At 37.1% G+C, this 27,976-nt stretch overlaps 1 protein-coding gene across 1 annotated transcript in view; it reads right to left on the bottom strand.

Annotated features, from left to right (window-relative positions):
- RBFOX1 (RNA binding fox-1 homolog 1) overlaps positions 1-27,976 on the bottom strand; it is a 1,495,983-nt gene that overhangs the window by 1,203,932 nt on the left and 264,075 nt on the right. The window contains exon 2 of the mRNA XM_037029876.1: positions 25,628-25,690. The gene's annotated coding sequence lies outside the window, so the exon portion shown is untranslated. The remainder of the gene's footprint in view (positions 1-25,627; positions 25,691-27,976) is intronic.

Here is a 27,976-nt window from a genome sequence, read left to right as displayed (position 1 = left end):
GGCCTGTACAAATTCAAAAATGGGAACGTCAGCTTCAAAGCCATCATATTCCATTTTAAGTTGCTGTCCATGAAACTGATTGAATCAAGTCTCCTGATCTGCCCTGTGTGTTTAATAGTGTAATCTACAGTAAAATCCAATAGCATAAATTGATTAAACCCCATCAAATAATATTCCCTAAACATTTTTCCAACCAATGTGTTGAAAAAGAATTTGGTTAGAAGTACTAATAGGTATCCCAACTGAACTGTAACATTACTCCTGAGACTCTAGAATGATATTACTCCCCCTTGCTTGACAGTAATAGGAAACAAAATTATCTTAATGTTTATTCATCTAGTTGAGTAGTTACAGTCTCCAGAAGTAAAAAGCTACCCCTCTCTGACCACAGGGAAAAATGTTCTTCTGTCTAAGGTAGAAAGGTAAGACTTGACACATGTGCTATCACTTCCCCTTCCTATACCCCTGGAAGACATTGTTAATCAATCACAGCACTCTCCTGCTGAGTTCAGATGCATTGTTCTCAACAAAACTACAGGGAGCCTTTACTAATCAGACTTGGCAAGCAAGCAATCTATTTGCCTACCCTCTTCTAGACTCTCACTTCACTAAGGGTAGACACAAAATTCCACGTGACCCAATCCAGATAACCAAATTTGAAAGTGCCAACACCCAAGGGATAGTGAATTTTACTTCTTGGTGTATAATGACCATTCTGGCATATTCAGTGGACTTTTAATAAAACTATTTTTCTTGGGTGGCCAAGAAGCCAGGATATTTCCCAGTAACTTTAAAATAATAATTGCATTTTCTCTCTAAGTTATTTCCTTCTTAATCAAAGTGAATCTGTTCCACTGTTTAAATATATCTCTAGAAAAATCCTCTGAGTTTTACCATTCTGCTTCCCTCTTTATAAATAATTTTAATTCATTGTTATTGTGCTTTAGACCTCTGGGCATTCAGTAGTTATGTCCTCCTAAGGGTTATCATAGGGGGTTTTTCTTTCTATCTCCAGCAGGTGAGGAAGTAGAAATCATCTAGTTATATGGAAAATTACTTTTCTATAAATTGACAAATAAAAAAACTGACAGGTGATATGCAGTACTTTTAAAGAAAAACATGTTTGTAAGCATTCATTTATGGAGTATATTCTAAAAACCAAATTATAATGCTTATGAGATTTGAAATTAAACATGTGTCATCCATTTTAAATAATGCAACATACAAAAAAAGCCTATTTCTGATTTTTCATTTAAAAGCTATGGTACATTTACACAATGGAATTCTATGCTGCAGAAAGGAAGAAGGAGCTCCTACCTTTTGCAACATCATGGATGGAGCTGGAGAACATTATGTTGAGCGAAATAAGCCAGGCGGTGAAAGACAAATACCATATGATCTCACCTTTAACAGGAATCTAAACAACAAAACAAACAAGCAAGCAAAATATGACCAATGACACTCAAATACGGAGCAGGCTGAGAAGGTCCAGAAAAGAGAGAGGAGAGAATCATAGGGGAAAAGGGGAGGGACTCACATGAATAAGTATAAAGGACACATGGACAATAATTAAGGTGGGGGGCGGAAATGGAAGGGAGGTGGGGAGAACTGGGGGGGGCAGGGCAGAGAATATAAAACAGAAAACTGTACTTGAATAAGAATTTTAAAAAATAAAAAAAAATTTGAATTTTCAGATGTGAAGAAATGACTAGACCATTCCATAAAGAGAACTCTAAAAATTAAAGAATCAAAAGCTAATGAAATATTAGGCACATGATATGAAACAATGTAATACAAAAGGGAAGCTATGATAATACACTTTTTATTTTATTCTTTAATTTTATTTGTATTGTTGTTATTCTGTTATAGTTGTCCCAATTTTCCCCCCTTGACCTCCTCTGCCCAGCCCACTTCCCCCACCCCTGCTCCCACAGTCAATCCCCATACCTTTGTCCTTGTCCATGGGTTATTCATACACGTTCTTTCAAGAGTCCCCTTTCTTTCTACCATTATCCCGCAAGCCCCTCCCTCTGGCCATTGTCAATCTGTTCCATGTTTCCTTACCTCTGGTTCTATTTTGCTCATTGATTTATTTTGTCTATTAGATTCCTCTTACAAGTGAGATCATATGGTATTTTTCTTCAACAACTGGTTTAAATCACTGAGCATAGTATTCTCCAGTTCTACCCATGCTGTCACAAAATGAGTTCCTTCTTTCTTTCTGTTGCATTGTATGCCAGTATGTAAATATACCATAGTTTTTTGATCCACTTATTTTCTGATGGGCACTTAGGCTGTTTCCAGCATTTGGCTGTTGTAAATAGCCCTGCTATGAACATAGGAGTGTATAAGTTCTTTTCAAGTGGTGTTATAGTATTAAGGTATATTCCCAGAAATGGAATCGCTGGATCAAAAGGCAGCTCCATTTTTAAATTTTTGAGGAAATTTCATATTTTTTTCCACTGCTAGCACCAGTCTGCATTCCCTCCAACAGTGCACTATTTGTTCCCTTTTCTCCACACCCTTGCCAGAACTTGCTGTTTGTTGATTCATTAATGATAGCTGTACTGACAGGTGTGAGGGGGTATCTCATTACAGTTTTAATTTTCATCTCCCTCATGGATAGTGATGTTGAGTATTTTTTCATATGTCTAAGGTCTTCTTTGGAGAATTGTCTATTCAGGTCCTTTGACCATTTTTTAACTGGATTGTTTGTTGTTCTGTAGTGGAGTTGTGTGAGTTTTTTTACATATTTTATAGATTAAACCCTTGCCCTCTATATCATTGAAAAATATGTTCTCCCATACAGTCAGTTCCCTTTTCATTTTGGTGTGGAGAATTTCTTTAGCTGTGCAGAAACTTTTCAGTTTGATGTGGTTCCATTTGTTTATTTTTCCTTTATTTCCCTTGCCATAGGGGATATATTGGCAAAAAATATTGCTATTTGAGATAGCTGAAATTTTACTGTCAATGTTTTCCTCTAGGACTATTTTCCTCTAGGACTGTCTTAAGTGATTAAGGCTGTAACTAAAGCCTTATGGTATTATATTTCATATTTAAGTCTTTAATCCATTTTGAATTTATTCTGTGTAAGTTGGTGGTATAGTTTTATTTTTTTGTTTATTCAGTTTTATAGTTTTATTCTGTTTATTCAGTGTAAGTTGGTGGTATAGTTTTATTTTTTTGCATGTACCAGTCCAGTTCTCACAATACCATCTCTTAAAGAGAGTATTTTTACTCCATTGTATGCTCATGCCCTTTTTGTTTGATATTAATTGACCATAGAGACATGGGTTTATTTCTGGGCTCTCTATTCCATTGATCTATGTGTCTGTCCTTTTGCCAGTAGCAGGCTGTATGGATTAGAGTGGACTTGTATTATAGTTTTATATCAGGTATTGGGATCCCTTTAACTTTACTCTTCAATATTGTTTAGTCTATTTGTGGTCTTTCATGGTCCATATAAATTTTTGAAGTAATTGTTCTAGATTAGTGAAATATGCCATTGGTATTTTATAGGAATTATACTGAATCTATAGATTGCTTCGGGTAGTATGCATATTTTGATGATGTTAATTCTTCTAATCCATGAACACAATGTATGCTTCCATTTGTTTGTATCTTCCTTCATTCATTTCTTCAGTGTTCTATAGTTTCTGAAGTACAGGTCTTTTATCTTCTTGGTTAAATTTATCACTATATACTTTATTTTTCTTGTTGCTGTAGTAAATTGTATTTTTCCCAGCTTCTCTTTGTCTTTAAAAAAAATTTTTTTCAATTACAATTGTTCCAATTTTCCCCCTGTTGCTCTCTTCTGCCCTGCCTAATTCGCTCTCTCAGTCCATCCCCACCCTGTTGTCCATTACCCAGTTTCTCTTTCTTATAGTTCATTTTTGGTATACAAAAATGCCATCAATTTCTTAATATTGACTTTGTATCCTGCTACTTTGCCAACTTCACTTATTAGGTTGAGTAGCTTTTTTGTGTGTGGAATCTATAAGGTTTTCTATGTACATAATCATGTCATTTTGCTTCCTCATTTTCAATTTGGATGCCTTTTTATTTCTTTTTCTTGTCTGATTACTGTGGCTAGAACTTCCAGTATTATGTTGAATAAGAGTGATGAAAGTGGACCAAGTTGGTCCGAAGATTGTGGGTTATTGTTAAGCTGAAAGTGGGCAGCCTCGTCTTGCTCCTGATCTTAAGGGAAATGCTTTTAGTTCCTGCCCATTGAGTATGGTGTTGGCAGTAGATTTCTCATATATGGCTGTTATTTTGGTGATATATGCTCCCTCTATTTCCACTTTGATGACTCATTCAATTTTATCTGAATGTATATTCAACATTTTTCTATAATGTAGCAAAAATATTATGAGTTACAGGTAAAAAAAATCATGCTCTTTGCAACAGACAAATGTGTCCTCAAATATAAGTTCCACATAAATTCACTCATTGTAATCTACTGAAAAAATGGGTATAGAAGAAGGAGTTTCTTATAAAGTTGAGCAATATCAATAAAATAAAAAGGTATTTTCTGAGACTAATGATCTGGAGAAAATTTTGTTATAAATGTCTGGGATAGTTCTTGTTTTTTCTTAGAGCCTACTAATAAATTCTACTGCTTTTTAGCAGATTATTTTTTTACTGAAGATATGTTAGCTAGTTATGATAATTTTACCTGAACTCTGGAAAGAGAAGAGAGTCTTAAATACGATCACCTGAACAAAAAAAAAGTGTAGTACGGCCTCTTTATAATTGTTAATTGTCAAATGAGAATGTCCCTCTTCAATAATAAGTAAATAGCATATTTTAGAAAGATTAAACATGAAGATTTATTCGGTACCTAACAAATATAAAAGAATCTTTTTAGCATGAAACTCAAACACACCTGTAAGTATTGTCTATGGTAATACTTTAAGGCAGAAACTATTGTCAGCAGGGGGTAAGACTTAATGTGGCATCACTTCCTATAAAATGTTTTAGTAATTCTATTACTAAGATTTTGTCAGTCTACACTTACACTCTTTAACTTTGAAATGGCTTCCTTTTAAACTAATTTATTTTTTTAAGATTTCATTTATTTATTTTTATATAGAAGGGAAGGAGAGAAACATCAGTGTGTGGTTGCCTCTTGCATGCCCCCCACTGGGGACCTGGTCTGCAACCCAGGCATGTGCCTTGAGTGGGAATTGAACCAGTGACCCTTTGGTTCACAGGCTGGCACTGAATCCACTGAGCCACACCAGCCAGGGTGTAAATTAATGTGTGTAGATGTGTGTATGTGTATCTATATCTATATATCTATATATCTATATGTATTTAAAGTATATATGTATATATGTATATACTTTAAATATGTTTAATAAATAAATATATTTCTTTAAATAATTTAAATAAATAAACAAATATATATATTCATTTATTTAAAGTATATGTATGTATATATTTTAAATATAAAAACTGTGAATCTAGCATGAAAATTTCCAACCTGCTATAGTCATATATCCAATAGCTATAAAACATGTCTTTAATAAATAAGCTGTACATACTCTTACACACTGAAGATATGACTCCATTATCTAAGACCTTAAATTTTAGTGAGTGATACATATCACACAAGTAAATAAATAAGCAAAAGATAGCACTTAAGTTAGGATGTACTGATGTGAAAGGAAATAAGAAAAATAGGAGGTGAGGAGATTTGACCTATTTTTAAAAATCATGGAAGACCTATTTTAGGAGGTGATATTGGACTAGAGACCTGAATAAAATAAGAAACGGAGAACTGAAAAAGGAAGGAATTCTGAGAGAAATGAAAAGTAAGGGCAAAAGCTTTAAACTTAGTGCATTATTCTCTCACACAAAAAGGAAAGTAGACACAGGTGAGACGAGTAAACAAAGGACTCTGGCTGGTGTGGCTCAGTTGATTGGAGCAGTGTCCTGTAAACCAAAAAAAAAAAGGTTGAGGACTCAGTTCCTGGTTGGGGCACATGCCTAGGTTGCAGGTTTAATCCCAGTCAAGGTACATGCTAGAGGCAATCAATTGAAGTTTCTCTCCCTCTTTTTCTCCTTTTTTAACCCTCTTCTCTAAAATTAATAAGCATGTCCTCGTATGAGTATACAAACCATTTTTAATGAATGAACAAGGGGATAGATAAGTAGGAAGTTGAGCAGTGAGAGGTGCACAAGGTTGGAATAAAGTATGGAAGTGAGAACAACTATATCCAAGAGCTTGAATTTTATGAATTATTGAGGAGATTATAGAATTTGAACAGGAGAGTAGTATATATTTTTTAAACTCCTGGTCAGGTTAAAGTTTGTTATTGTTAGTTCCCAATTAAAATGTTGGGTGGTAAAACCTCAGTCTTAGAATACTTTCATAAAACCTCATCTAAGTAGTTTAAAAAAATAAATTTGAGTTTAAAAAACCCCCACCATATTGGATTAGGCAGCATGTTTTACAAATTTCAAGTAAATTTACTTTGCTCTATTTCCAGATGATCCTGGAGGGCCTAGGACTTCTGACTATTCTCATTGATACTACAATCATGAATGAGTTTCAACATTGTGGTTTCATTTATTGTGTTTTGCAGCTTTTTAAATTTTTTTGTTCTATATTAGGGGTGTCAAATTCGTTTTCACCAGGGGCCACATCAGCCTTGCAGTTGCCTTAAAGGGGTGAATGTAATTTTAGGACTGTACAAATGTAACTACTCCTTACCAGTTACGCAAGAGCTCAGTGCTGCCACCAGGTAGAAACAAGTTGGAGGGCCAGATTTGGTCCGCAGGCCTTGTGTTTGCCACCTCTGTTCTATATAATTCCTTACCCATTTTTGTTCCTTTTCTTTTCTTTATTTGTTGTTCAAGTACAGTTGTCTCCACTTTCACCCCATCCCACCTCCCACCCTTGAAACTACCCGTTTTGGCTTTGACCATGTGTCTTTTATACATGTTCCTTGATGACCCTTCCCCTATTTTTCCCCATTATCCCTCTCTCCACTCCCCTCTGATTACTGTCAGGGTGTTCTTTGTTTCAGTGTCTTTGGTTATATTTTGCTTACTTGTTTGTTTTGTTGATTCGGTTCCACTTATAGGTAAGATCATATTGTATTTGTCTTTCACTACCTGGCTTATTTCACTTAGCATAATGCTCTCTAGTTCCATCTATGCTGTCACAAAGGGTAGGAGCTCCTTTTTTTTTTTTTTCCTTTCTGCTTCATAGTATTCCATCGTGTAAATATAACATAGATTTTTGATTCACTCATCTACTGATGTACACTTAGGTTGCTTCTAGAGCTGGCTATTATAAATTGTGCTGCTATGAACATTGTGGTACTTTTGAATTGGTGTTTCAGGATTCTTAGGGTATAGACCCAGCAGTGGAATTGCCAGGTGAAAAGGCAGTTCCATTTTTAGTTTGAGGAAATTCCATACCGTTGATAATAAAATTTTTAAAAGGACACTGAATAAAAAAATCTGACTAGAAATACAGAAATCTTAAAACTAAAATAAGAAATAGCAGATGCAAAAGAAAACCAAACAAACCCAGCTTTAAACAACATCCAAGAACCAGACATAAGAAAAAAGTGCTAGAACACTGAGAACATCAGTGTACAACACTGGAGTCCGTAATGACATACAATGAATACTTTTAGTATGATTTCAAATAACTGCTGAGATCTACTAGAATGGCCTGTGCTTTGTATGATACAGCAATGTATTGACTTGTATATGCTTTTAAACTTTTATCAAAACCATTGAGTATATTCAAAAAAAGATTTATCTTTACATGTTTTTCAATACTTGTCTACTCCTCTAGTCCATGCCATGGTTTACGCTGACTTTCTCTTTCCTGAACATCTAGAAGGGTCCGGATAATTCACTGAAATAATAGACTCCCGAAATCCAAGGGCATTTTCCCACCCACCTTCCTGCCACACCAATGCAACCCTGAAGAGCCCTGACCAGCATCTGTGTACATGTGTGTATCTGTGTATGTGTTTCTGTATGAAGATGCAATGTCACTCTGCATTCTGATATGAACATTTCATAAAAGAGAGAACTAACAATCAGAGAAGATAATTAAATTAACCATAGTTACAGAGTCACTCATGTCTTAGTATTCAATGTTATTCCTGCTGTTTCTAATAATTTTGCCTATTAATGTACCATACAATGCTACTCAACCTTTAAAATATATGCTTAAAGCATTCATGTGTTCTCAAATCTTGACTCTCTATCCAGAATGTAAAGTCCTATGTATGTCTTGCAATTATTGTCCATTTTTCTTTGGATAAAATGCCCAGATGGGGACAGGTACATAATAAGGACTCAGTAAGTGCATGTTGGTTGAATTTAGTTCTTCCTGCCTCATAGGTCGCCATAAAAATCTCTTAATATTGCTTTCATTTTCATAGCTATTGATTTAATTATTCCTTCTCAAATCTTAAATGAAGTAGGCCACCCCTCCTCCTAGGTTTGCACATATTAGTAGTGTCTTCATTTGTCTTCCATTTACATCTAACTAAATTAATTATTTTCCTGCTATCTCACACCCCACTGGTGTTACACAAACTGCTGAGATGGCCCTATCTCCTGCAGGCATCACTTGTATCTTTTCAGCAGTCTGTTGTAACATGGGTGACAAAAGTATTAAGAACATCAGCCTTCAATGGGTGAGGAACTTATATAAAGCAAATGATGTCATGTGAGGTAAAAACTAGTGACAATAACAAAGGGAAATTCAGGAACCAAGAGAACTGCATTAAAGCAAACGTTTATAGGAGAAGATGAAACAATTTACCCATTTCTAGAGCAAAATAAACAAACAAACAAACCCAAACCAAATAAAACAAAAACAGCTTTCTGATTTCTGCAAGACTTACAATATATTGCTGGTGGTGACTGCTGCACTAAGTGTTGAGCAAATGGTTGGGTTTTAAGCAACACTGAATAGACTGATAATGATGATGGATAAATGGATGGATGGATGGATGGATGGATAGATAGATAGATAGATAGATAGATAGATAGATAGATAGATGACAGACAGGAAGGATCCTGGAAGTTTTTCTATCCCTGCAGCTACAACTCCACTCCAAGCCAGTGTCATTATTCTCTCCCAGACTATTTTAATATATCTTATTGTTCTCCTTGCTTTCATTTCACTTCAGTTCAATCTTTCTTCAATACAGTAGCCAGAGTAATATTTTTGAAAAAAAGAAAGGTAGGCCCAGGAGGGGTAGCTTAGTTGGTTGGAACATGTTCCTGATGTGCCAGGGATGCAGGTTTGATTCCCAGTGAGGGCACATACAAGAATCACCAAAAAATGCATAAATAAGTGGAACACAAAATGTTTCTCTCTCTCTATCTCCCTCTCTCTCTTCCTCTCTCTTTCTAAAAGAATAATAAAAACTACAAAAACGTGTTCCATGGACAAGGTCAAAAGTGGGTAGAATCAAAGGTGGGGATGGCTAGGGTGGGAAAAATGGTGGGAAGAAAATGGAGACAATTGTACTTGAACAACCAAAAATATGAAAAACAATTTTAAAAAACTGTAAAAGACAAATATAATCATGGTGCTTACTTTTTCAGATCTTTTAATGTGCCCATGGGACTTGGCATAAAATCTAAAATCTTTACTTTGATACTCATGTTCCTTTGTCCACTCTTTCAATACAATCATATGCATCCATTCCAGTGCTCTATTCCAACTATACCATTTTTTAATTTTTCAAAAGTCCTAAGCATTTTGTACTACCCTCAAAGACTTTTTTCCCTAGAATGTCTCACAGCATTTACTGCAATTTATCTTGCAGCACTTACTACAATTTGTAGTTACATATTTCTTTGTGTGACTGTTTGTCTAATATCTGTTTCCTCTGGAAACTATAAGCCTCATATGTCTAGAGAACTTGCTTGTCTTATTTATCACTGTGTCCCCAGAGGCTAGAACCATGACTGGGGTAGAAGAGCATTTGATGTGTATTTGTTGAGTAAATGAAAGAATGGCTACAGCCACTTGCTTGATACAGTGAGAGAGCAATACCTGCAGGGAAGAGATGAGGAAGAGGATCACAGGAATGGTGGGGTGCCAGTTCTGACTCCTCACCTTTGACCACATTCCTGATCAAAGCTCTCACAAGGGGAATAGGGGCTTGGTAAGTCTGTCAGTGACTTTGAGCTCAGCAGTGTGAGGGTTGCTGAGGAGGATGTAAAGAAGCATAAGGCTTCTTAGGAGCTCCATGCAGGTGTGGCCCCTCTAGGCTCTTCAAAACATGTTTACAGAGTCAGCTGTAGGAAAGAAGCTGGCAAACTGTGTGAACCACCACCATGCAGTATAGGACTATGGACTCCGAATAACGTCTTTTTTAGTTTAGACTGAAATAATTGTACTCCTCCCTTTATTTTCTCATCCCCACAATTCTTTATTAAAATATTTGAATATTCACAATATTAAAACATACATATTCACAGAAAATATATATGTACATATGCACATAGATTATATTTATATAATCACAAAGGCGCAATTAAGTTTCTTGCTTATTAGTCTTTTTTTTTTTTTCCTAAGAATGCAACTTCAGTTGCGACCCAGTTAAAACTTGATGGAGTGTCAAACTACTGNCCCCACAATTCTTTATTAAAATATTTGAATATTCACAATATTAAAACATACATATTCACAGAAAATATACATGTACATATGCACATAGATTATATTTATATAATCACAAAGGCGCAATTAAGTTTCTTGCTTATTAGTCTTTTACTTTTTTTTCCTAAGAATGCAACTTCAGTTGCGACCCAGTTAAAACTTGATGGAGTGTCAAACTACTGTGAGGCTACAACATGTTGGGTACCAGAAGGACTTAGAGCTGTGGTTCTGGGTGGCTCTCCACTTTGCTTTCTAGTGCACAGTCCCTGGTAACTACAGAGAATGTTTCAACTGGCGATTTCGTGTTCCTCATTCTTTCTTTGCATGAAGAGGAAGAAAAAGAACAAAAAAAGATCTGTTTCTTTTTTTTTTTAATCATACAAGTCATCAACTTCATCCGCTTTTGGGAGAAGCTGAGTTAAAACAGATATGAGTTGAGATCTTCAGGCATCACCATCCTCAAATCCCTGTTGAAACCAAAAGTCCTCACCACTATTCCTCTGATGAAATGTACAGTCCCACTGGCACTTTTGAACCATAGTCCTGCATTTAGAAGGAATTTGATGTAGTGGTCAAGATTGCTGGGTTCAAACCCAGCTCTTCCTCTTACTTGGTCTCTGACTTTGAGCAATCTATTCAACCTGTCAGTTCCTCGTCCATAAAATAGCAGTAAGTAGCAGAACCTATCTCACTAGGTCATGAAGAGGATGAAATGATGTGATGCAATATAAAATACTTGGCCCAAGACCTGGCCCATAAGCAAATTTCCAACACATTAGCTTTTATCTTCAGAATTGATAAGGACAACACCTGTTCTCTACTGCATGGACCCAGGCAGGAACTCAGCACTTCACATAACTTCCCTTGAAAGCTCACTCTCAAAACATTTTAAGTAAAAGCATTTTGAAGGAAGAGGTTAATATCATTATCAAATGGAGAGGGGAATGGGTCAGATAGAGAGGAGGATTGAATTATGACAAAGCGAATGACTTCAAATTGAATTCTACAGTAACACTGATTCCCCTACATAGTTATTAGATTCCCACTCACTTTCTGGTCAAATCCTAGTGCCTCATTTCTTCTCTTCACATTTCCTCATCAGAACTACAATAATCAAGTCCTTTTCTAACTAAAACCAAGCACTATTTTTGCTACTGTCTTTTGCTGAACTGATCACTGTCAAAACTAAACTCTTAGGCTCCCAACTCTCCTTTCCAAAAATCTTTCCCCAAACAGACAGCCTCTGCTCCCAAAACATTTTTATTGAATTGTCACAATAAAACTATGGGTTACTATTGTCATCCTCATCACAGGAAAGGAAACTGGAGCTGAGGAAATTTAAGTAACTTTACTAAGTTTGCAGAAGAGGTCAATAGAGAGCCAATATTGGAATTCACGCTTGTCTTAAAGTCTGTGCTTTCCCCACTAGGCCAGCTGCTTCCTTTATTTAAATTTCAATGAATGACTAGATGGGAGCCATTGTGTCTATTGAGCACACAAAATCACTCACAGCTCTTTGGCCTAGTCATCTACATTTATGAACTTCTACCAACACAATTTTTAGAGTGTGTTAAAGTGTATGGTCCACAAAACTAGACTGAGAACAATGCATTTAGCAAAGTTCTTATACATGAAAATATATATATGAAACCATGATACATGGTATGTGGGACTAGAGAACAATCACACCCCTGATTTCCAGAATCTGCAAACCCTTGTCAAGAAATAGCATGGCATCCACCTCAGAAAAGTCAAAGGTTAAGGCTCTTGAATTATATTAGTCTCAGAAATAATGTCTGTGCCAGAATCCATGAATTCTGAAGTTCCTTCTTCCTTAGGGCATCGTCACATCAAAGAACAATGGGTTATCTTCTAATGTGGTTTCTTCCTCTATTCTATGAGTTCTTTGAAAGTAAAAATCCAATCTGACCCATATTTCCCATTTCATTGCCTAGTTCCTCTTAAATAAAATCTGAATATTCATTATGGGGGGAAAAACATAGGCAGACAAGAGCAGAAAGTGCATAGGACAATGAACTGGATGCAAATTAACACCATTCATTTTAAAATGATTTAGCAAAGTGCATCCAAAATCATAAACATGCTTATATCCTTTGACTTAATACTTTATTTTTACAGTATATAATGTGTATTTTTTGCCAAAATTTTTGAGGGAAAAATAAGGATGCGCATTATACATGGGTCATACTAATTTTGTTTATAAATGTTTTTAATTCTTTTATTTATGTTTATGCATTAAAAGTGTAACTGTAGAAAGCAATAATGATAGCCATATGCAAAATAATACCCTGGAATACAATATCAGTTTGTTTCTAAATATAAATAAATATAATCAATAAAATATATTTTTAAAAAAGAAAGAAAAAAAATTAAGTTAAAAAATTAGAACAAAAGACTTTTTCCTGAAAGTTTGGGCCAAAAACATGGGTGTGTATTACACATGGAGCACATTATACACAGCAAAATATGGGTAATAACTCTTGGAGCTATTTGTCCTCAAGAAGTTATCCCATGGAAAGTACTCTGTGCATTCTGAATTAATTCTGGCAATAATTGTGAAGAAGCAGGAGCCTCTCAGGTATCCCTGATGATATATTGATTAGCATTCAAAATTATGATTGTATGGAGTGATATGCAATAATAAATGCTCGAGCTAAAACTGAAGGAAAGAAATATTAATGTCCAATTACAAGCCCTGATGACCACAGCTTTGGACCACGTATCTGGACAGGGATTACATAGAAAAGTGGGAAATGAATTAAACTGGCTTCAGGCAGTGGTGCATATTAGAATGATTCAGATGCAGGTAAACCTCTTCTTCTCAATGTCTTTAGAGAATTATTTGTGCAGTGTTTTAAATGGGCACAAAGAAGGTCAGTGAGAGCTTGGATTCTGTTCCAAAATGAAAGGCGGGCACTTGGAACACTGCCCCTAGGTGAGAGAGATCAGTTTTGCATGCAAGACATAGAGATTCCCGTCCTGGAGTCAGACCCACACCGGCTGTAGTGTGTGATTATGCTCTCGGGCCATCTGCTCAGGGGCTGTGAAGGCAGCCATGTGTCCTCCTGCCTGGACGCTGGGGAGGACACTGATCACCAGTCAATCTGCTCAAAATTGCCTCTGATGATTAGTGGGTAATGACTCAGGTAGGTCATGGCCAGGGACGTTTCTGTTATTAACGCATTAGCAGATATAAATGGGCATTGATTCTTCACAGAGACAAGGTTTATGGACTTGGTGGAGACAGGCTAGCCCTGTGGAGTGTAAATGGTCACTGCAAAGGGAGGAAATACCTGGCAAGGGCAAGGCCAATAAGGAGGGTGAGGACGATCCAGAAGGAAGGCTAACCAACTCAAAAAGGACAAAACCTGGCCCAGGAAGATGGAATAGAAAAATTGACCTGCATGAGGGATAAATCTCAGTCCTCTTCCACATCTGAGATGAATATAATCATATCGTGGCATTCTGAGCCCAGCATATATTCCTCTCTGTGACTGGCTACAACTGGATATGAAAACACCTTGGATTGTTTTATTTATTTTAAATTTTATCTTATAATTTTATCATGAATTCAGGGTCCTGGGTCTGTTAACTGTACCATAGGTATTTGCGAATGAATGAAGGAAGGAAGGATGACATTACCAGGGTAAAAATATTGACTTATATGTCAGTGTCACAGTACCCTGTGCTGGAATGTACCACAATAATTTTTCAAAAAAATTATCCTTAAATAGAGGGAATGAGATCCAATGAGTTAACCAATTTGCCAAATCACTCACACACACACACAGGTCAGTCAGCAGGAGTTATGTAATTGTTCTGAATAATAGTAGTCATTATTACCACTTATTTAGCACTGGCTGTATGTAAGGCACAGATTTGGGGTTGACACATTCTGAGGCAAGAATCCTCGTTTGTGAAAATAATTACCTGAATTCAAAAGAAACTAGGTACATGCTCTCTAAAAAATATTCTGGCTGTCAGCACTTTTTTTTTTTTTTTTGCTTTGGAACTTCTGAAGAGTTGAAATCTGAAATTTGAAGCTTCTTCCATTAGGAAAAATCAAATTCCTTGTTTCTATAACTTATTAACAAGCCATTTCACCAAAATTTGTGTCTGTCCTTTGTAATGTCCAGCCATTCTACAGGTTCACCAATGTTTTCAATAAATAGCGTTACATTACAATGTTGAATAGAAACAGCTAGTAGATCTAATCTTTGGTTAAGTAAAGAGATTTATCAGAAACCACGAATCATTGTTTTCCTTAGGTCATTCAGTTACAAACTGAGTAATTAGGATGAATAGAAAGATTACACATTTTTGGTGCTCAAGCAAATATAAGAGGTTGCAGGCAAAACCTGCTTTCATTTCTTCTAATTCTCTAATGCAACCAAAAGGGTGGATGAAATTATATAAATATCAGTTTATTAATACACTAAAAAGAAAGCAGAACATCAGTACTGTGTTTCTGAACCTATTTGGTGAGTTTTCTTGTCCAGGAGACAATGGGCTCATTTCTGCCCACAGGTGGGACACAGAGAGCCACTGCTGGTCATACATCAATCTCTGCCTCACTGGGACAATGATACTTTCCTTCAACTTTCTCTTCCATAGCCTAGTTTTCGTCTTTCTTGTTTACTCACTAAATTCCAAGTTGGAAGGGGTCCTACTACAGATAATAGTAGTTCGATTATTATTATTATTATTATTATTATTATTTAAATGAGGAAATTGAGATAAGATTGGTAAAATCTATTGTTAAGATCACATGGTCAATTCATACAGCCAGGACAGAGGCCTGGCTCTCCTGATTTTTCAAAGACTAATCCAGATTGGGAGGTGGGGTGGGGGAATCTGGATGAAAGAAGAAGAGTTTCAACATACAAAGAGTGCAATCACCTTTCACAGTCCTAATCCAGGCAAATGAACTAGTCACCCATAATACAAATATGCTGTCTTTGGGATGTTAGAGCTAGAGCAGTAACTGAAACAGTTATGCATCCTGCCTTCAGAGACCCTCCAGCCCATGAAGGAGGCACATAGTATGTAAGTGATAAGCAGGGTGATTAGTATGCATGATGAGTGCATGGCTCATTTAATCTGGGTGAAGTGGTAGAGAACATCAGGCAGGCAGTGGGCTGCCATTGCAAGCTTCACCTTTTTTTGTATTTTATTTAATCTTTATTATCTTTTATTTCATTACTTTTTAGTCCTTTTATTCCCTCCTCCCCCCAACCCAGCAATTACCACACTGTTTTCCATGTCCGTGAGTCCTTTTTCCTCTTTGCTCACTTCCTCTACCCTCTAACCTCCCCACTACCATTAGCTGCATCCTGCTGTCCGTCTATAAGCCTGTCTCCATTTTCCTCATTAGTGCAGTTTGTTCATTAGATTCCACATATGAGTGAAATCATATGGTATGGTGCTTAAATCCTACTATCAAACAAACCTTCCTTATAACCTCCACTCTTTCTGATGGTTCTCTTTTTCTAACAATAATAAAGCAAAAGAAAATGTTTTTCTTCTTTCACTCCTCTGACTACATTCTCTTGCCTCCCATTTTCATAAATTTATGGAAGCAAAAATGTCCCCTGCACTCTTACTCCTCATTTCACAGAGGGGCATAAGCAGATAAAGAAAGGTTTAACAGACCTCTCCTATGCAGCCATTTAAGAGAGAAAAGAGGTACATGTATGAAATGTGTGGACAAGAATGTATGATGGTGGTTGGTAGTTGGTCAAGTGTCAGAGCAAATGGGGAGGTCAGTTAAATTTACCAAATGAGCATCATTTTGTCTACACACTAGACTATGGGACTCTAAATGTAACTGGCATGAAACCCACCCTGTGCTTGGTAATTGATTAAATTAACACTCTTAGATCACTCCTCTCCTGTTCTCCGTTCCTCTTGTATTTCACCTGGTACCTGACCTCTCCCATTTCCAGGCAATCTATTGTTTCAACTTGAGAGAATTCTACCTCCCTAGATGATAATCATTGATCTTTCTCTTTCCATTCACCCTTATACTCTCCTATCCTGCTGGCTCCACTGAGCTTCAGATTCTTAAAAAAATTATCATGGGATCAAAGGTCTATATCAAAAACAGACTTAGTATTTTCTTTATCCTACAAGAGGAAATCAAGAAACTGAATACATAGGAAAGGGTTTATTCATCAGGAGGGTCTTAACAGAGATCCACACACAAGTGTAGACTAAGAGACTGAGAAAGGGTTTCTCTGCTGGTGAGAGCAAGGGTAGCAAATGCCTGGAGCTGGAAAATAAATATCTTTAGTAGTCAAGAGTCCAACTTAACTAGTTAGAATAGAAGGCATTTAGGGATTCTCAAAGAGAAGGCAAAGTGTTAGATGGGGACTAGATTATTGAACAAGCAACTAGATGATATTCATGTTATAAGAATGTTAATCCTTGCATACGTAGGATGGAATCAGGGGAAGGTGGCTTTAGGCATAACAACGACTTGTAAGACTTCACAACCACGTGGGAAAGGAGCACCAGTAAGGATATGCCGACAGAGGTAATGACAAGAAGGCTTTTTAAACAGCCAGATCAAAGATTTTACTCTTTTCTTGGTGGTGAATAAAAAACAAGGATAAGTTAGTGTTGACAGAAACTGGGACTGGGCATCTGGGGAGAAAATGGTGGGTGTTCTTAGGTGAATGAGTGGGATTCGGCCTGATTTTAGGCATTTTGAGACAAAAGTGGCATCCAGAAGGAGGTGTGGCAATCTGTGCTGCATATGGCACTGGAATTCACTGACCAATTTGGAGCCTGTTGCTCTAGGCCCATCAGTTGACAAAGCAGAAGTAAATTTTTGAAAGAATATTGAGTGGTAAATAGGGAACAAAAAAACAGTCATCAGGGAGACCCAGACTTGTCTCAAGTCTGTTCCTCTCTTATATAATACTCCACTTGGAGATAAGACATATCCATCCACATGTTTGCCCATCACTATACAAGATTATTGATTATCTGCTATTAGTCAGTACTACAGAAGATGCTGTGGATATATATAATCAAATGTTATATGCTATTTAACAACCAGCACAGGACAAGTTCCAGACAGTTAGATGGATACATGCTGTGGCATTGGAGGATGATTAACCCTTTAGTTCTGGGTCAAAGGTCCATGTGGTGAGAGACAAAATATGGAATTGCTGGACTTAGAAGACACTTAGGGGATTGAGACAGCAGCAGTACACACACCAATGACTACCTTGATGGATACTGGCTAAATATCAACCTAGATGCAAGGATGTTAATACAATTAAGACCTGGCCCCTGCATTGATGGGGCCTCTAGTTCAGAGCTTCCTTGTCCAGTAAGGTAGGTTGTTACTAGCCACATAATATTGTTTAAATTTAAATTAATTAAAAATAAATAAAATTTAAAACTTGGTTCCTCAAATGCGGTAGCCACATTTTAAGTGCTCAGTGTGGTTAGTAGTTACCATGCTGGACAGCACAGATAAAGAACAGCCCTGTCATCAAAGAAAGTTCCATTGGACAATGCCAGACTAAAGAAAAGAAGAAACATTAAATTACATTTTCTTCAATTAATTAATCAATAACAATTTTTATACAACATTCTGTGAAAGTATAACCTGATAGGAGATACACATCAAAGAAAGGCTTCCACTGGAAGTTAAATTTAAAGTTGAAGAACATAATTCTGATGATAAAGTCCAATAAATGACCCTGCTACCACCAGCTTCCTGGAGCTTTCCTTTCTGCAAATAGGTCCGCATAAAAAATGTGGGGAGCTAGAATCCAACATAGGTATTGGTTCTGGTGAGCAAACTCTCTACATCATGTACACACCAGCCAATCTATGTCCAAAAGGCCCCCATGCAAATAGGGACCTTTTTGCATTCTGCAAAATATTAAGCAATGAAAGATAACCAGGCTTTGGAAGTAGTAAATGGCCACTAATTTTCTAAAGCCAATAGAGACATCAAAACCCTGACTGAGAGCAAGGAAAACTATTAGCCACAACATTAGTCCAGGCATAATGTTAGATATGAGCAAATTATGAGCATAGGTAAATGTGGCACTTGAATAATCTTACAACCACATCAAAATTACAACTAAACTACAGAACAATCGTCATTCAGAACAACCTGAAATCTACCCATACAGATGTCCTATAACTAAGGATATAAAGAAGCTATATCGAGACCAGTGGGAGAAATGGAGATGTAGAGCAAGCTGGTCCCCAATCCACATATGGAAGATAAAAATCGGAAGGGATATCTCAGCTGCAGATGACACCCTAAGGAGTGAGGAATCCCAGTCCCACAGCACGCTCTGTAGCCCAGAGTTCCAGTGCCAGGAATAGAAGTCTCCATAACTGCTGGCTGTAAAAACCAGTGGGGATTGTGGCTGAATAGATGAATGGCTTCTAGAGTCCTAGTCATTCCTCTTAAAGGGTCTGAACATAGACTTGCTGTGATTCACTTATTCTAAGCTCCACAGCTGGAAAAGCAGCTCAAAAGGCACCAGGGACATTTGGGGAGGAATGTAATTCCTCCCCAGGGCACCAGGACAAGAGCTGGAGGGGCAGCTTTCTCCCAGACAGAAGTGCTGGGAGAGACCACTGTTCCTTTTCTGAGCCCTCCCTGAGCAGGCAGGCAGGTGCCATATCTGAGTCTCCATCAACCCAGCTAATACCCCACCCAATTTCCAAGCCCACCCAAGCCATTTCCAGTGGCTTTGATGTACAAACTGCTTATCTTGGCTCATGCTTCAGATTTCCCTACAATCCCTCAGACAGGCAGTATTTGGCCTTGGCATGCCCTGTACCCCTTGCAAAGTGGCCCCAGGCTCAGCACTAGTGGCAGCCAGACTTGCTTTGCAGCTTAGCCACTCCAGGGCAGCTTGAGGTCAGCACGAGTAATAGCCATCTGCAGATTGGTTCATAGTGCATGCTGATGGCCTTAGGCAGGGCACAGGTAGCAACTGACCTTGGCCTATACCTTCAAAGATGCCCCAGGGCCAGAGCACCTGGTGGATAACTTCAGATCATGTCAAAACACACTCAACTATTTACACAAGTGACACACTCAAGAGGAAGATTCAGTGAGCACCATAGCCCTGCTGAATTAAGTCATCTTCAAGATTGCCCCCTGAACAGCTAATCACAGTTAGTACTTGCAGCCAACCAGCCTGGGGATAAATCCCTCCAGTCGAGGTGCCAATAGCAAACAAGGCTCAACTACAACAGGAAGGTGCACACAACCCACATGGGGGAGCACCTAGAATGTCCAGATTAGGTAACTGGGGAGCCTGTGCCACTAGATCCTACAGGACACCTACTATGTAAGATCACTCTATCAAGCCCTGGATTCAGAGCAACTCTACTTAATACATAGAAAAACATGGAGGCAACTAAGAGAGGAAACAAATGTGTTCCCCATTAAAAAACAAAGCAAAACAAAAAACCAGAAAGTAGCTCCAAAAAAAGAACTAAACAAAACAGAGACAAGAAATCTACCAGATGCAGAGTTCAAAACACTGGTTATAAGGATGTTCAAAGAACTTAGGGGAAGAGTAGATGAACTCAGTTAGAACTTCAACAAAGAGATAAGAAACATAAAAATGAAGATAGAAAACATAAAAAAGAACAAGTCAGAAAAGAAAAATACATGGACTAAAGTACATTACAGGGAATCAACAGAGGTGGTAGATGAAACAGAGGATTAAATGAGAGTTTTAGATGAAAAGAAAGCAGAAACCACCTAAACAGAACAGCAAAAAGATAAAGGAATCCCCCACAAAATGAAGATAGTATAAAGAACCTCTGGGACAACTTCAAGTATACCAACATTCTCATCATAGGGGTGCCAGAAGGAGAAGAAAGAGAGCAAGGAGTTGAAAACTTATGTGAAAAAAAATAAGAAAAACGTACATGAAAAAATAATAGTGAAAAAATAATGGTGAAAAACTTCCCTAACCTGGTCAAAGAAATAGACATACAAGTCCAGAAAGCACAGAGTACCCCAAAAATATGAACTCAAAAATGCCCGCACCAAAATTCATCTTAATTAAAATGCCAAAGGTTGAAGGAAAAGTGAGAATCTTAAAAGCAGCAAGAGAAAAGCAGTTAGCTGACTTCTCAACAGAAACACTTCAGGCCACAAGTGATTGGCAAGAAATATTCAGAGTCATGAAAAGCAAGGATCTACAACAAAGATTATTCTACCCAGCAAAGTTATCATTTAGAATTGAAAGACAGATAAAGAGTTTCTCAGACCAAAAAGCTGAAGGAGGTCATCACCACCAAATTAGTACTACACAAAATGTTAAAAAGATAAAATATATGGATACTAAAATGACAATGAATACATTTCTATCAATAATTAGTTGTAAATGAATTAAGTGCTCCAATCAAAAGACATATGGTGGCTAAATGGATAGCAAAACAAGACCCTTACATATGCTGTCTACAAGAGACTCACTTCAGTTTCAAAGATAAACAGAGACTAAAGGAAAGGGATGGGAAAAAACATATTTCATAAAAATGTAAATTAAAAGATACAAAATTTGCGGTGGTGATACTTATACCAGACAAACCAGATTATTAAACAAAGGCTATATAATGAGAGACAATGGACCCAGCAATTACTTATAGATTTTTATCCAAAGAAACCCAAAACACTAAATTGAAAAGACAAATACATCTGTATGTTGATTGCATCATTAAGTACAATAGCCAAGATATGGAAGCAACCTAAGTTATAATTAATAGATGTGTATATACACACACACACATATGCACATATACATACATATATATGCCATATATATATATAGTATGTGTGTATATTGAGAATATGACTCAGCCATAAAAAAGGATAAAATCTCGCCATCTGAAACAACATGGAGGGACCCAGAGGGTATTGTGCAAAGTGAAGTAAGTCAGAGAGAGGAAGGCAAATGCCATATGGTTTCACTTGTATGTGGAACTTAAAAAGCAAAATAAATAAGCAAGCAGAACAGACACAGGCTCTTAAAAAAAGAGAACATTTTGAATTTTGCCAGTGGGAGGGGTCTGGAGAGATGGATGAAAAGGTAAAGGGATTAATAAGTAAAAATTGGTAGTTACAGAATAGTCACCCAGATATAAAATATAGTTTAGGGAATATAGTCAATAATATTATAGCAACTATGTTGGGTATCAGACCAACTATCAGATGGGTATCAGACTTACTGGGGAGATCACTTAGTAGTCTAATCACTGTGTTGTTGTACACCTGAAACTAATATTGTACTGTATATCAACTATAATTGAAAAAATTTTGAAAAAACTAATTAAAGTTAGAAAAAGAACTATAGCCCTGGTTGGTGTGGCTTAGTGGATTGAGTGCCAGCCTTTGAACCAAAGGGTCACTGGTTCGATTCCCAGGCAGGGCACATGCTGGCTGTTCATGGCAGGAGGGGTGTGTGAGAGGCAACCACACAATGATGTTTATTTCCCTCTCTTTCTCCTTCCCTCCCCCTCTCTTTACAAATAAATAAGTAAAATCTTCAAAAAAGACAAAAATATAAATTATAGTTATAAAATAGTCATGGAATGCAATGTGAATTATAGCATAGGAAATATGGAGACCCCCCAGAAAACAATATTTATTTATAAAATATGTATTTATTCTACGTTTAACTTCAGTCACCTTCAAAGTACTCTCCATTTGATGCAATACACTTATTGAGATGTATTTTTCCACTGCTCAAATTAGTTTTTGAATTTGTTGATTTTGATGCCTTTTACTGCTTCTGACGTTTTTTAAATCATATTTTATTGACTACATTATTACAGTTGTCCTGATTTTTCCCCTGTTGCCCCCCTGCACCCAGCACCCTCCACTCTCTCAGGCAGTCCTTCCACCATTGTTCATGTCCATGGGTCATAGGTATAAATTCTTTGCCTACCATTTTTTGTTTCACCTTTTCCACATCAGCAAAATGTTTCTTTTTGAGGACATTTTTACATTCAGGGAAACAAACAAAAAGTCAGTTGGGATGAGATCCAGTGAATAGGGGGTGTGGGGTTTGGGGGTGTCTCACCTTTTTTTTGTCAAAAAGTGCTGAACACTCAGTATGGTGTGGGCTGCTGTGTTCATAAATCACCCATAATGAAATGGGCAAATGTGTTGAAATAGTCTTCTAAATAAAATTCACTGGAGTCAAATGCAGCCTCTCACAATAATACCAGCTACCACACTGTTACAGATGGATTCCTATAATACCCACCTCGCAGGAGAAACATGTGCTACAAGGGGCCTACCCTCCAGAAGATAATTCCAGTTTGGGGGGAATCTCTCCTCATATAGTCAATAATGTAATAACTAGGTATGAAGAGTAATGGATTTATCCACTGATCACTTGGTAAGTTATTTAACTGTGTGATCACTATGTGATACACCTGAAATTAATATAACATTATATGGTGACTATAATTACACATTTAAAACTTGTTAAACAATTAATAAAAAGGGATATTTAGATGACCAAGTTGAGAACTATGTATGACTCTAGACCAAATCTGAAATTATCTGACTATGCTTATTAGAGAAGGTTGGTGGTGAAGTATATTTTTCATTGATGTTACTCTGTACCAGTCAGTCTCCTTGAAAATCCTGAACTTCAATCCTCATGTAGGACTTAGATAGGTGAAAATAGAGAAGGGGAATATAGTCAATAATATTGTGATAAGTTTTCACAGTGACAGATGATTACTAGAATTAGTGGGGTGTTCACAGTGTAAGGTATACAAATGTCAAATCACAATATTGTACCTAAAACTAATATAGCCAATCTAATGTTGTATACCAACTATACTTAAATGAAATAAAAAGAGTAAAAAAAGATCTCAGGAAAAAAAAATGAGCTAGCTCCAACTGCAAATTCATTGATTTCAATAAAGTGGCCTGAATGACTGAAGCAGTTTCCCACTGCGATGTACCACACATTACTGCTGAAGTGGGCACAAGGCCCAAGCGTATGGCCCACACAGATGCCAGATCATCTGTCTTTCTGATAACCAAGCAACCTTCCAAAACCCCATTTTTGTTCTGGGCAAAATTACCTTTTGGGGCCAACCCGGAAGTTGATCTAGGTGTACTAAGCCAGAGAAGCTTGGACCACAAGGAAAGCATCAAAATCTATTAAGCATACAGAAACTGAGCAACTGCTGTAAATATTCCCAAAGAGGAGTTTTTCCATTTCTTCCTTTTTAATTTTTTTTCAAATCCTGGGATATCTGCACACTGGTTTGGAGCAGCAAATTAATATTTTTTCTCTTTAGGCTGCAGTTGTAGATATGGAAATACTATATCGAAGGCAAATTAACACGAGTTCCTTACAACATTGTACTAATTATCTCAGAGACCAGAGCCTCCCCTAGGTTACAAACTTCAGACCCAATTCAGGGTAGAAACATGAATTTCTTTCTGAGAAGAAGTAATTTGTACTATTGAGAAGGTAGAGACAAAGGTGAGAGGGCCATGCATAACCTCAAAATTCAAAAATCCTGAAACCATCCTTCCCCCATCCTTTTCCTGCCCCAGCACCACAAAGGTGGCTACAATAGCGCTTGAAACAGAAAAAAGATAAAGTAACATGCATATTTAGTGCTACACGCAATAGATGTGAACAGAATGCATGCCAAACAGCCCCCTCCTTTTCATTTATAAGATCTAGCAATTTTCGGGAAATGTTGTAGCCTGAACTTCAAAGGCATTACAAGAGAGATGTAGCATGTAGGGAATTAGACATAAAATTTCCTTTATTATTGGGAACAAAAGCTGTGGGTCTAATCTCCTGTGTGATACAAGCTTTAGCTGATCAGGGTTACACTAAGTCATTCTGATGTGGCGAACACCATTTTTTTTTATTTCTTTCTATCCTCTCCTCCTCCTTCTCTCTGTTCACATATGCAAATTCCATAGCAATGATCGGAGTCAGGCAGTACCACTGTGAGTAAAGAATTTCCTTTGATCAGCCTCTTCTAGGCCTGGAGTCCCACAGTCTCTATTTTTACCTGTCCCTTTATGGTATTTGATACATCAAATTATACTCTACCACTCTCAGTAGTAGAATATATTACAAAATTCTGGAACCTATGAGGAAGCTACATCTTAAAAATATAAATATTTCCTTTAGTTAGCCTTTTAAATTTTAGTAGTTGTTAAATTATCATTGATTTATTTATAAAAACAAGTTGTTTGCCAACAAAACTATTGTCAGGAGAGCTGATGTCAGAGATTATGTGAAGGTTATGTGCACCACCATCACTAATGCTAACAAATGATAAAAAAAATAAGAGTTGGGGAAATTGGACAAAATACTGCTGGCTTCACCAAAAATAAAGCCCTTATGTGCAATGAGAAAGGCAGATGGCTGAAAGTGCTTACTTGCTAAAAACAAGTGAAATTTCTAAAATGTACCCCAGCATTTTCAAGTAAAGAATTTCTCTTTAGCAGTAATTTTTATATAGCAGTAGCATATTCTGGCTCAAAAAGAGCAAAATGAATTGTTCAAAATACCTCAAGAAATGTGTGGTCTGGGCCTCCTTGCATTTTTTTCTACTATGCATGGTCCTATGACTGGGAGAGGGGAACAAAATGTCTCCTAATGAAGAAAATTTAGGTGACTAAAAGAAAACAAACACATGGTTAATTTAATCGCCAGCCAGTAATGAGAAGGTGAACCCATCCACACTCTCACACCTTTCCTATGTTCATCGTGGGGGCTCTGCTATCAAACTCTCCTCCCACCTCTGAATTCAATGCAGTCCTGCATAAAAGAAAGGCCCAGGCAGGCAGGAGAGTATTTGTGGGAACTACAGGCTGGTTGAAGACCGCTTTTCATAGAGAAGACGATCAAAGAAACGGATGCATTTATGTAATGAATGTTCAGAAGTGGTTGCACTTACTGAATGCTGAGCCAGATCAAGGAAACTGTAAGTTCCACTTGCATGAGTTCTTTGAGCAGTTTCCTAGGGAAGAAGAGAAGGAAGGCTTTAGTACTGAGAAATATATTCTTAAATTGTGTCTGCATCATTTTTGTCATAATAATTTCTGCTTAACCTCTTAACCAGATTCTTGATCTTACAGTGAATTTAACAATGAGTGATGATGCTGATGAAAATGGTTAAGATCAAGTCTGCAAACAGATTTTCATAGAATTTTTTTATACTTCACTTAGAGGTGTGACTATTTTCTCTACTGCAGAACAGGGAACTGAGACTCAGATAACTCACGTAAATTGCCCAAAATATGCACGTAGGTAGTGGAGCCTGGATTTGAACTTGGGCAACTGGACACCAAGTTTCGACCCACTCTGTTATGCTCTTGTCTTACACAGTGAGCTCTGTGTCATAAGATGTGTTCAACAAAAAGCTGGAGCTCAACTTTGAGAAATGGTATTGTGGATTTCCCTGCATAGAGTTAGGTGGGAGGAAATCAACTCTCAACTCTGTTTTAACTCTGGAACTCCAAGATTCTATAATATTTAATCCCACAATAGTTAAAGTTCAAAGTGGCTCCATTTACAATGAATAAAATTGTGATATAAGTGCCCCATCAATAATAAATTTCATAAACATGGCTATCATCACCCAATCAGAAGGAGTAAGGTTTACTTTCATTAATATTTAAATTAACCAATATCACTTGTACTGCAAATGGCTACTATAATCTCACACAATTCAGTGAATTGGGGGAAATTTCATCTCCAACCAGGAAAAATCAAAATTTACTAATAGATCGGAAAGACATAGACAGCATTCTGTACCCAAGAGATCTGACCTGCTTTCTTCCTGGTTGGCAACATTCTGGGATCTTGATCAAGTGCTCTTTCAGTTACTCCTACAAAGTCGTGAGTGATACAACTTATACCACAACTCAACACAATGCAAAAGTTTCAGAATCTAGTTATTAACATTATTTGCATATATCTGTTTAGAAAATATGCTTCTCTTTCTTAATATGATGGGCCTTTTCTTTTTCTATACTTCACATAAGGTGAGCTCATTATTTAATAAAACAGAATATCTGAGAACATCAAGGAGTTCTAAAATATTAGAAAGAGAAACCTGGGTCTGGAGAGGCCATTATAAAGTCAATAGGGTGGAAATGACAATGTTATCTCTTCCTTCCTTCCTTCCTTCTTTGCTTCCTTCTTTCCTTCCATTCATCCCACTCGTCCATGGCTCCACTAACTACTAGCTTTGTGACTATGGACAAGTCATTTAACCTTGCCTGTCTCAGCTTCATCCTCTGTAAAATGGAAATAAACATAATATCTACCTCAATGAATTCAGGTGAGTATTAAGAGTTAATATATGTGAAGTACTTTGCATTGTGCCTATCACAGAGTCAATGCTGTTTAGAAGTTTATTATTTCTTAAGCTTTTTTTTTCCAATGTCAGGCACTGTTCTCTTGGTACCTACAGTCTAGTGGGGAAGACAGAGCTTGGTCAGGGATGTTGGTATAGGCTTCACCAAGAAAGTGGCAATAAAACTGAGACTAACAATGAGAAGAATGCAACCAGACAAAGTGGAAGAACATGATTTGGGGAGAAGAGTTAGGACAGTTAGGAAGTGAATAGTCAAACTCTGTGTTTATCTTCTATAAATTCTTAGCATGCTTCAGCTGGAGAATTATCTGTGCCATCCTAATCATCATCACTGAAATATAATAGCAGTAAATAATAGTTCTATTGAACCCATAGTATATCCCAGGTTTTGTATCAAAATCTACATGCATCCTTTTATTTATTAATGACAGATCCTAGGGTCAGGTTCAACCTTCTTAACCCCTGTTGCTACTCCTCCCCAGTCATTTCCTCCACTCACTAGCTCTCATACTCCAAGATCTACCTAAATAGAACTACTTAAAAGACACAGGCACTGTTACACCTCTACCCCTTTGGTCACATCTTTCTTTCTGAACTGCCTTTTATTTGGGCCAATCGGAAATCATTCTTCAAGGTTCACCCAACTATGAACTTATTTCTACAACTTTCATTAACCTTTTTATATCCTTCCATACAACCTAACAAGAATCATATGTTCTCTTATCTTGACTGGTGTGACTCAGTGGGTTGGGCATTATCTCACAAACCAAAAGGTCACCAGTTCGATTCCCAGTCAGGGCACATGCCTGTGTTTTGGGCCAGGTCCCTGGTTGGGGGCATGTGAGAGGCAAGTGATCCATGTTTCTCTTGCACACATCAATGTTTCTCTCCCTCCTTTTCTTCCTTGCTTTCCTTCTCTCTAAA

The sequence above is a fragment of the Sturnira hondurensis genome, unplaced genomic scaffold (genome assembly GCF_014824575.4).
Source record: "Sturnira hondurensis isolate 20B ecotype Veracruz unplaced genomic scaffold, ASM1482457v3 Scaffold0020579, whole genome shotgun sequence".
In the NCBI taxonomy this organism is placed as follows: domain Eukaryota; kingdom Metazoa; phylum Chordata; class Mammalia; order Chiroptera; family Phyllostomidae; genus Sturnira; species Sturnira hondurensis.
This window is presented reverse-complemented; position numbering and strand designations above follow the sequence as displayed.